This window comes from Magnolia sinica, chromosome 3, assembly GCF_029962835.1.
Source record: "Magnolia sinica isolate HGM2019 chromosome 3, MsV1, whole genome shotgun sequence".
In the NCBI taxonomy this organism is placed as follows: Eukaryota; Viridiplantae; Streptophyta; class Magnoliopsida; order Magnoliales; family Magnoliaceae; genus Magnolia; species Magnolia sinica.
Genome location: NC_080575.1, coordinates 56145620 through 56156812, shown reverse-complemented (window position 1 = coordinate 56156812; position 11193 = coordinate 56145620). Strand labels below are relative to the sequence as shown.

The window sequence follows — 11193 nt, the reverse complement described above, 5'->3', positions numbered from 1 at the left end:
ATAGTGGGGGGGTCCCTCCCCTTCTCAAGCCTCTCTCTCTCTCTCTCTTTTATTTTCCTTGTGTGATGGTCCACCTTGATGGACGGTGCTGTGGACCCCACCTATGATGCGCTCATGTTATCCACGTCGCTGTCCAATTAGCGGACTGCATCCGTTGTCCAAAACGGGGGCCTACCTTGCTACCGCATCCAACCAGGGCCTACCCTTGTTGCCCATATGAATGGACCCTGATGAAGGGAAATCACACATATCAGTTTGATTCGTGGGCCCCACCATGATTTCCGTGTGATGCCAACACCGTCCAGTGACTCGATGTGGGGCCCACACAATACAGGTGTTTTGTCCAGGCCGCCCGTCCAAGGGCCTGGATGTGAATGTATTTCACCGGGGTCTAGTATACTCTACATGCAAATCGCCGCCCACTAACGCACTACCATACAAGTGAAAGAGACCTCACTATCCGCCTGGCCAGTAATCAGCCAATATCTACCTGGCACGTCGATAACGGACCCATTCACGAGCTGGTCAAACTCAACCTAGCTATACCCCCTACTCTCGAGCGGGTAAGGCGACACCCCCTCCCAACTGACCACGACATAGTGGGAGACGTGGCCTCCTAGTATATTTGGCACTCGGGCGCTAATGTATCCACTCGGTCTAACGTTGGGTCGTCCTCTAGTACCAAGAGAGTTTAGGAATTTTCACCCAGGGCCATTTACGGTAGCCTGATGCTAATAACAGATTTTCGGTGTCCCATCTGGCCATCCACAATATACCTGAGGAGGCTACAACCCTGATGTCGCTAGGGCATACAGTAATCACAACACACAATGCAATGTGCATAAGTCATATAATCCAGTCATGCATTAATCCTGCGCATACCGTGCGCTCATGTGAGATAAGCTCCTCCTATCAGGGAGTCTCATAACAACCTACCCAATGACATATACAATAGTTAACCACATCTCATAACAAACATGCAGATGATGCATATGGGCATGTATCATAATGTTATGCTGTCACATACTAATAACTGTCATCGATAATTGACATCGACAATGTGGACATTTAACCAACATTGCCTCCAAGGAATGGCCCACATAAAGCCTAATATAGTGGACTCATGGCCTCACACAAGAGCTTAATACACATATTATGGGCCTCACTCAAGAGCTTAATACACATCACGATGGGCCTTTCACATGGGCCTAACATACATCACAATGGGCTCCATTGCCTGGCCCTCAAATGCATCACAATGGGCCTCATCACATAAGCCTCATATACATCACATTGGGCCTTAAACATGGGCTGAATACACATCACAATGGGCTTCAAATACGGCCCGCATACACATCCCATTGGGCCTCAAACACGGGCCGAATGCACATCACAATGGGCCTCAAATACGAGCTGCATATACATCACATTAGGCCTCGACAATCAGCCTCAACAATCAAAATCGGCCTCGACAATCAGAATCGGCCTCGACAATCGGAATCGGAATCAGCCTCAACAATCGGCCCCGATAATCAGAATTGGCCTCGACAATCGGAATCAGAATCGGCCTTGACAATCAGAATCGGCCTCGACAATTGATAATCGAAATTGGACTGGATAATCGGTCTCGACAATCGGAATCAGAATCAGAATCAGCCTCGACAATCAGAATCGGCCTTGATAATCGAAATCGGAATCGGCTTCAACAATCAGCCTCGACAATCGGAATCGGAATCTGCCTCAACAATCGGCCTTGACAATCGAAATTGGCCTCGATAATCGGCCTATACAATCAGAATCGGTGAGAATGGTCCTAGCAAGGCCTAAGGGAAGGTCACAATGTGGACATTCAACCATCATTATCCATTAATGTGGACATTCAACCAACATTACTCCTAAGCAGTGGCCCACATAGAGCCAAATATAAAGTGGACCCATGGCCTCTCACAAAGGCCTAATATACATCGCAATGGGCCTCATACAAGGGCTACATACACATCACTGTGGGCCGCATCATATGGCCTATACGTCACGGTGGGCCTCAAATACAATAGGTGGGCCACATCAATGGGCCACACCAATGGACCTCATATACACAACAGATGGGCCCTGCTCATGGGCCTCAAATACATAATAAGTGGGTCATACACATGGGTCTCGTATGCATCAAATGGGCACATATCTGGGTCTCAAATACATCAAATGAGCCACGCGTCATGAGCCTAATTCACGTCACAATGGGCCACACGATAAGGGCCTAATACACATCACAATGGGCTTTGCCCATAGGCCACAAATACATCACAATGGGCCTTACCCATAGGCCTCGATTACATCATAATGGGCCTTGCCCATGGGCCTCAGATTCAAGCAGGTGAGCCCCATCATATGGGCCTTAAATACAAGGCAGGTGGGCCCTATCACATGGGCCTCAAAATACAAGGCAAGTGGGCCTTATCACATGGGCCAAAAAACATATAGGTGGGCCCCGTACATGGGCCAAAAATATATCATGATGGGCCTCATAGATAGGCCACACCAATGGGCCTCAAATGGGCTTGGACCATACCAAAAATCATTTCAATAGTTGTAGGTTGTAACATGTGTATCACTGTACACTATCATTCCATGGGGCACATGGCCCACTAATGATGATCGGCACTGTCCAAACATTGACTATGTAAATCAGCACCATCCATCATTTCCCATGTAAATCAGCACTGCCTAAACATTTCCCATGTAAATCAGCACCATCCATCAGCACCATCCAGGTGTTGGACGATGCAAATAAGGCACATACATCAAGGTCAGTCCCACCAGTCCATGGACTAGATGATGGTGGGTACAACACTATAGCAAGGTGGGTCCCACGTCCCTAGATAGATGGACGAAGTGGATATAAAACATGTACATCACGGTGGCCCCACATGACACTGTCCAGCAATGGACGGTGCGTGATGATGATGTTGCCTTTGTGATTTAGGTAAACTTGTGGTTATGCTTATTACGAGTTAAATATATGTTTGAAAATCCTCATTGTAGGATCCTAGGATCGGAATCTGGCGTATGAGCTCTGGAAGTCGAGAATGGGGTACTACGGAGGCTGTTGGCACCAGATTCGGTAATCAAAAATTTTATGAGCCTGGTTTTTGAGTTTGGAGCGTGACAAAGCGGCTCTAGTTAGGATTCAATTAGAGTTCCAATTCTCAGACTCCGTGGGGCTTCGGATCCATGTTCCTTACGAAGTCCCCGAAAACTCGGTTGATGGGGAAGTCACCATTTTGTTGTCGCTCTTCAGTGCGCGCTTCGACTTCCACTCCATCCGATCGTGAGGGTGATAACTTCCCATCTAAAGGTGGCCCCATGTCAGCTCATCCTGAACTCGTGGAGGGCACTTCTGGGCACATACATCCTTTGGTTTTAGCTTAGGAACAATCAGCTAAAAAACGAGGAGTTTATGTATCTATACCAGGTTTTATGAACATGATAATGCTTATTGGTATATTTTATACATGTTTGTGTTGCAAGGTGAATCTGAGAGCTTGGATTGAAAAGAATGTTAAAAGCATGGATTTGATGCTCAAGAATAACCAAGGTAAGGGATGGATCTTAGGAGACCAAGATTGAAGAATTCACATGCCAAAGATCTAAGGAAACTAAGTGATGAATGAAGAGAATTGATGATTTGAAGTGAAGAAAAGGAATCTTGAAAAATATTCTGAAAATAGATTCCAGGACTAGAAAAGCATAGTTTTGGAAAACTGCCAAAATAACCTTTGATTATATCAAAGGTGCTTAGATGCATCGAAGGTGCAATCGAGAATTTCAGGATTTTCAAGCCAAACTGTTGAGGGTCAAATATTATATATTATCCCCCATTTATAACTTGGTTTTATGAACATGAAAATGCTTAATGGTCTATTTTATACATATTTTTATTGTAAGGTGAATCTGAGAGCTTAGATTGAAAAGAATGTTAAAAGCATGAATTTGATGCTAAAAAATCACCAAATTAAAGGTTGGATCTTAGAAGACCAAAAATGAAGAATTCACATGCCAAAAATCCAAGAAAACCAAGTGAGAAATGAAGTAAATCGAAGATCTGAAGAGAATTTGCGTAATTCTCTACTAGTCGAAGCTCTGACTCGACCAGTTGAAGCTCTTCCTCAACTAGTCGAAGAAACTTCAACTTGAACTCTAGCAACATGGACTTTTAAGCGATCCTCGACCAGTCGAAGGTGACCCTCGACTAGTCGAAGGCTGTCCTCGACTAGTCGAGGGTTACGCAGATGTTGCCTGGACTACGTAAATTTGAGGAGGTTTCTGCATTTTTCCAACTCGGTGTGAAAGTTAGAGTTCCCCAACTATTTTTAGGTTAGGTTTTTTTTAAATTATTTTTAGAAACTAACTTACTTTCTATTTCTAGGTTAGAAATTTTCCTAATTTGTTTTCCATTTTTTTTTAGAAACTAACTTGTTTTTCTATTTTTGCAAGATCCTAATATAGAAACTTCTAATTTGGTAACTTCTTTCTAATTCTCTCTGTTTCTATTTCTAGATTTCTATTTCTCTATTTCTTTTTAGGTTTAGGTTAGATTTTGAAATTGAGGGCTGAGAGTATTTCATGCCTAAGTGGGTTCGTGATAACACTCAGCATCTCTTAAGAGAAAGAGGATTAGTTAAGGGGTTATCTATCCATCACAGGATTAGACACCACTCGAGATCAACAAAGTTAACTAAATTTATGGCTGCCAATCAACAGGCCAATCAACCTTTAAATCCTCCTCAACCTCGGGTTGAGGAAATCTAGGATGAAAACAATGTGCATCGAGCACCCCCACCTCATACTTTACGAGACTACTTACTACGGGTAGGGGTGAGCACCCTTTCCTGTATGGTCTTTCTATAAAATATATAAAACATGAATATTAAGTCAGGAGTGATCCAACTCCTTCCAAAGTTCCTTAGACTTGAATTTGAAAGTCCATAACTACGCTTGAAAGAGTTTGACGAGGTTATAGCTACTTTATACTTTCCTAACGTGTCTGAGGACACAGTCAGGTTGAAACTCTTTCCTTTCTCCTTGAAAGAAAAAGGTAAGACATGGTTGCACTTACTATGTCTGTGATCTATTAGCACATCGAATGACATGATAAGGGAGTTCGTAAAGAAAAATTTTCAATATCATAAGATGAACACCATCAGGAAGTCGATCATGAACTTCACTCAAAAGGAAGATGAAACATTCTTCCAATGTTGGGAGCGGTTCAAGGATTTCATCAGTTTATGCCCACAACACGGTTTTGAAACGTGGCGCATAACAAATTTCTTCTATGAAGGACTGACATCTTCCACGCGCCAATTTGTCGAGATGATGTGCAATGGGGAATTCATGAAAAAAAATGTCGATGATGTGTTGGATTACTTTGACAAACTTGCAGAAATCACACAATCATGGGATTGAAAGTTCCCTGGTTTGTCAATTAGCGTGAGTGTTGAGTCATCAAGACAAAAGAGCCCCATAGGAAGATTGTTCAAGCATCTACCCCAACAAAATGTTTGTTCGAACTCGCCAAAGGTAAACCTCAGCCTCATATCCCATGTCCCAAAACACCAGGTATATAAAACCCTTAAAATTGGATAGAATAACTTAGCGTTTAGGTGAGAAAACTATTTTGCAAAATAAAAAAAAATCTTTAAGTTTTCTGCCTTTGTCGATTTATCGACACATGGTTCGATGAAATTGAACCCTGTTATCGATGTCCTCGAAACTGTCTCGATATTATCGAAAGGACTTCTGATGTCTAGTAATTACAAAGAACTCTAGACTGAATTATCGATGAATCGATGGACTGTTCGATATCATTGAATTTTGAATCTCAAGTCCATCGAGACATCTCGATAAAATCGACATCTGGTTAGTTGTGTTCAATATACTGCTAAGGTAAATCATGTGATTCTCGATATATCGAAGAGAGCCTCTATATCCTTGAAATTCAAATTTCGATGATATCAGATTAGGACACTAAACTACCCAACAAGTTTTCAGGTAAAATATTTCATATATCGAGGATCCCTCGATAAAATCGATATTCAAATATCAATCATATCGAGATAGGGTTGATGTCATCGAAATAGGACATAAACTGTCAAGTAAGCTTATAGGAAAATTTCTTGAAATTATCGATGCATCGACATCGACATCAATACCATCGATATTCAAATTCCAATGATATCGAAGGATCCATGATCATTTCATATACCTGATAAATTTCAAAGGCATCAACTCTCTCATTTTCACATATTGAGGAATTGAACCTCATTACGATTAAATCGGAGTTCGAAATCCGATGACATCAAAGCATGTTCGATCTCCTCGACCAGTTGGCAAAAAGGTTCAAAGTGTTTGACAGTTTGAGTTCGTATCATTGGGTGACCAGTCGATGCTATCGAGAGTATACGCTTGATGATATCGAACCCGGCTTGATGATATCGAACTCTGTAAAAAATATGACTATTTTATATCCGTTGGAACTTTTTTCCTATTTAATGAGAGCTTGCCTTTGGTTGTTTGTAGAGAAAATAGAGAGTTATTTTGAGTGTTCAAACCTAGATCATATACCCAAAGCCTTTTCTCTTATGGGAGTTTATGGGAGTTCATCCTCTAATCCACCCTCATCATTGATAATCAATAGAGTGGATTGGGGAATGAACTTTCGCATTCAAGGATCCTTCAGCTACCAACTTAATGGCAAATCATTAAACTGGAATACCTTTAATGCATAGATGATTAGAATTTCTCTATCTCCTTTATAGGAAAACATCTAATAGAGTAGGATTCCATCATAACCTTGACCCAACCCGTTGCCTTACATTGGTACATCATTTATGTTGTGGTTCAAGGGAGCTAGAGATTCTTCGTCATTAAAGGAGGAGATCTTCATCGACATGCTTAATGGGGCTTATCTACTTATCTGTAAGTCATTAGAGTCCAGAGAACCCTTGTGATAATTCCTTTTGTAGGATTGGGGTCTAAGGTGCTTCTCACCCCTTTTAAGTCCTCATAGGAGGCCTCCGACGAGAGTGTACGTGGGGGTGCTTTGTGTTGACCCTTGCTTTATGGAGAGCATAAACTGTTAGGTCCTTGTGTAGGTCCTTGACTTATGTGGTTTAAAACCCGGGTGTCGTGTGTTGACCCTTGCTCATGGGAGCATAAACTGGTAGGTTCCTTGAGTGGATCCTTGGCTTGTGTGGCCTAAAAGTTGTGTGCTGTGTGTTGACCCTTGCTCCTGTGTGGGGCATAAACTTATGTCGTGTAGACACGTTAGAGTCAGCCTAGTGTAGGATGTAATGGTTTGAGGTGAACCTGATTTGAAACCTCCGTTAGTGAGATCCGATACACTCAAGGGTTGAGTGCGTTCGCCGGAAGTGGAGTAGACACGTAGTCGAACCACTATAAAAATGATTGTGTTTGAGATTGCCATTTACTTCTACTGTTTGTGTGATTTCTCTGATTGTTTTCATATTACATATGCACATGTCTTTTTTCTAGAACTAAGTAGAATCACATCTCACACACAGTCACATTCATCATGAACTATGTTATGCATCTTGTTTATCTTTTGAATAGTTTTGTGATTGGATCCTCTATTTGGCTTGGAAGCCATTAGAGTTATTTTGAAGAAATCCTGATACTTGCATATTTATTCAGGATAGGGTTGATAGGTTTTAAAATATCATAAAATACTAAAAAGTCCTATTCACCCCCTCTAGGACATCTTAGCATATTCCCACTTCAACTAAAGTGGTCATTACCGCAATTTCAAGGACATCTCCCCAAGACCTAGCACCACATCTAAACCTATTCAACTAAAGGAGGGGTGGAATATATTTGTTGAAAAAGGACGATGATATAAATGCTAAAGTGGCCAGTCTTGCAAGGAAGCTCGAGGCCATGAAACTTAAGAAGGATAAGACTAAGGAAGTTGTTTGCGGTATTTGTGCTTGCAACATACACACAACTGAAAATTGTCCAATGATACCTACTTTTCAAGAGTTATTGAATGAGCAATCAAATGCCATAAATAATTACCAAAGGCCTTTCAAAGGAACCTCCTCCAATACATACAACTCTAGCTGGAGAAATCATCCAAATTTCAGTTGAAGGAATGGACAAACTGTTACTCCTCAAGGGATCCTTAACCAATTTGCGGAACAAAGAAAACCTTAAGAGGACCCGGTTCTAAAACATATTCAAGACCAAGAGCTATTCAATCAGGACATCAAATCTGCATTGGGAATGCTTGCATCTTCCATTCAAAAGATAGAGTCACACTTAGTGATTGGGGAGAAAGGGATGCTTCCAGCCCAACCTCCCCCCAATGCAAAACTACAATATGAGATTAGTGGCTCAAGCTCTTCAAATCAACTGGAACAAGCCAAGTCTATCACCACTCTTAGGAGTGGGAAAAAAATTGACAAATCTATTCCGGTAAGGGCTGAAAAAACTAAGGACCCGAAAGTAGATGAGACAAATAGACCAAGCAGTGCTCCTCATGTGTTAAAACCGGAACTTCAAAGCAAACTAGTTGCACCATTCCCCCAACATTTGATAGCACCAAAACCTCTCTCTAACTCTCAAGATATTCTAGTGGTGCTTAAGCAAGTGAAGGTTAACATTCTTCTATTGGATGATGTAAAATAGATTCCTTCATATGCCAAATTTCTGAAAGATCTATGTACGACCAAGAGATGGTAAAACATTTAAAAGAAAATATTTTTGACAGAAAAAGTGTCATCCTAAAGAAAGATGTGCCACAAAAATACATAGATCCCGATGGCCCAACCATCACTTGTGTAATTAGGAATTACCAGATTAAGCATGCAGTTTTTGACTTAGGAGTGAGCATAAATCTGATCCCTTACACGGTCTACGAATAAGTGCATGTATGTTATGCCCTAAACTCGGAAGCCGGGCTCACAAAATTCCTGATTGCCAAATCTGGTGTCGACAGCCTCCGCAGTACCCCATTCTCAGCTCCTAGCGTCCATACTCCAGATTTCGATCGTAGGATCCTACAAGGAAGATTTTCCAATGTACATTTACTCATAATAAGCATAACCACAAGTTTACCCGAATCACAAAGGCAACATCGTTATCACATATCCACTAATATAAACATTTAAATACATTGCTGAAGAGGAAATACATATGTCAAAATCAAAGACCCATATGTCAGATACATGCTCCAAGCTCCACACTGCTGCAACCTAACATCACCTGCACGCATCTATCGTGCATAAGCTTATGGAAAGCTTAGAGGGTGGTGTAAGTGTGTGCACAAGGTAAGTGCCAAGTATTCAATACAATGCCATAATCATACAATATCAGAAATACTGGTAAGATCATGAATCATACGATATCAGAGTAAGTGAAATACTGACAAGTCCATGAGTCAAACAATATCAGAGTACGCAATACAGTTCAGCCATACAAATGAGGAGCCATAAAGAGTCAATTATCAGATGCCGAGGATGCAATGCAATATATAATTCCTGATGAGTTCATGAATACCGTCAGTCGTATCTAGACCATATAAATGCAGAAACACTATAACCCAAAATGCCATATGCCTGCAGATGTAATGCAATATGCGATGCGAATAAAATGACCAAGCTGGAGTGTGAGGTAGGGATGATAATACGTAGTATCGCAGGCTACAAGGTCCATCACAAGGGACTTCTATCCAAACCAGTCCCATACCTAAATTTGGGTAGTCAGACTCAATGTGGTAAACTTTGATCTCAGGTTAATTGCGCGCCCTAATTGAAATCCTGGCCATTGCAAAGGTACACATAACAAATAGCTGCACACCACCAGCCTGAGTGGATAGTGAATGAATGAATGAATGAGTACAATGCTGAGTATGCAACTCCTGCTCCACAAATCGGTACTGTACATCTTTGGGATCATCACCGGGGTCTAGTACACTCTACCTGCAATCGCCCCCCACTGACGCGTGACCATGCAAGTGGAAGATACCTCACTATCCACCTGGCCAGTAGTCAGCCAATATCTACCCGGCACGTCGATAGTGGACCCATTCATGAGCTGGTCAAACTCAACCTAGCTATGCACCCTACCCTTAGGTGGGTAAGGCCACACCCCCTTCCAACCGACCACAACACAGTGGGGAAGCGGCCTCCTGGTATTCGATACCCGGGCGCTCATATATCCACTCGGTCTCGACATTGGGGCGTCCTCTGATACCAAGTGGGTTTAGGAATTTTCACTCAGGGCCATCTATGGCGGCCCGATGCTAGAACAGATTTTCGGTGTCCCATTTGGCCATCCATGATATGCCTGTGGAGGCTACGACCCTGATGTTGTTAGGGCGTACAGTAATCACAACACACAATGAAAGATGTATGAGTCATACAATCCAGTCATGCATTAATCCTGTGTATGCAGTGCGCTCATATGAGATAACCTCCGCTTATCAGGGAGTCTCTTAACAACCTGCCCAATGACATATGCAATGGTCAACCACATCTCATAACAAACATGTAGATGATGCGTATGGGCATGTATTATGATGCTATGCTGTCACATACTCATAATCAATATCAATAACCGGCATCGACAATCTGCCTCGACAATATGGACATTTAACCAACATTGCCTCCAAGGAATGGCCCACATAGAGCCTAATATATAGTGGACCCATGACCTCACACAAGGGCCAAATATACAACAACATGGGCCCCACTCAAGAGCTTAATACACATCACGATGGGCGTAACATACATCACGATGGGCTCCATCGCCTGACCCTCAAATGCATCATAATGGGCCTCATCACATAGGCCTCATATACATCACATTGGGCCTTAAACACGAGCTAAATACACATCACAACAGGCCTCAAATACGGGCCACATATACATCACATTGGGCCTCAAACACGGGCCGAATGCACATCACGATGGGTCTCAAATACGGGCCACATATACATCACATTGGGCCTCAAACATGGCCAAATGCACATCACGATGGGCCTCAAATATGGGCCACAAATACATCACATTGGGCCTCGACAATCGGCCTCGATATCCGGCCTCGACAATCGGCCTCGACAATCGGAATTAGCCTAGATAATTGACCTCGACAATCGGCCTATACAATCAAAATCAG

At 42.3% G+C, this 11193-nt stretch overlaps 1 non-coding gene across 1 annotated transcript; it reads right to left on the bottom strand.

Annotated features, from left to right (window-relative positions):
• Window positions 1-5196: 5196 nt before the first annotated feature.
• Window positions 5197-5303, bottom strand: LOC131241615 (small nucleolar RNA R71). The gene has a single exon (XR_009169175.1). It is a non-coding gene; the product is annotated as a small nucleolar RNA R71 (small nucleolar RNA).
• Between the last annotated feature and the right edge of the window lie 5890 nt (window positions 5304-11193).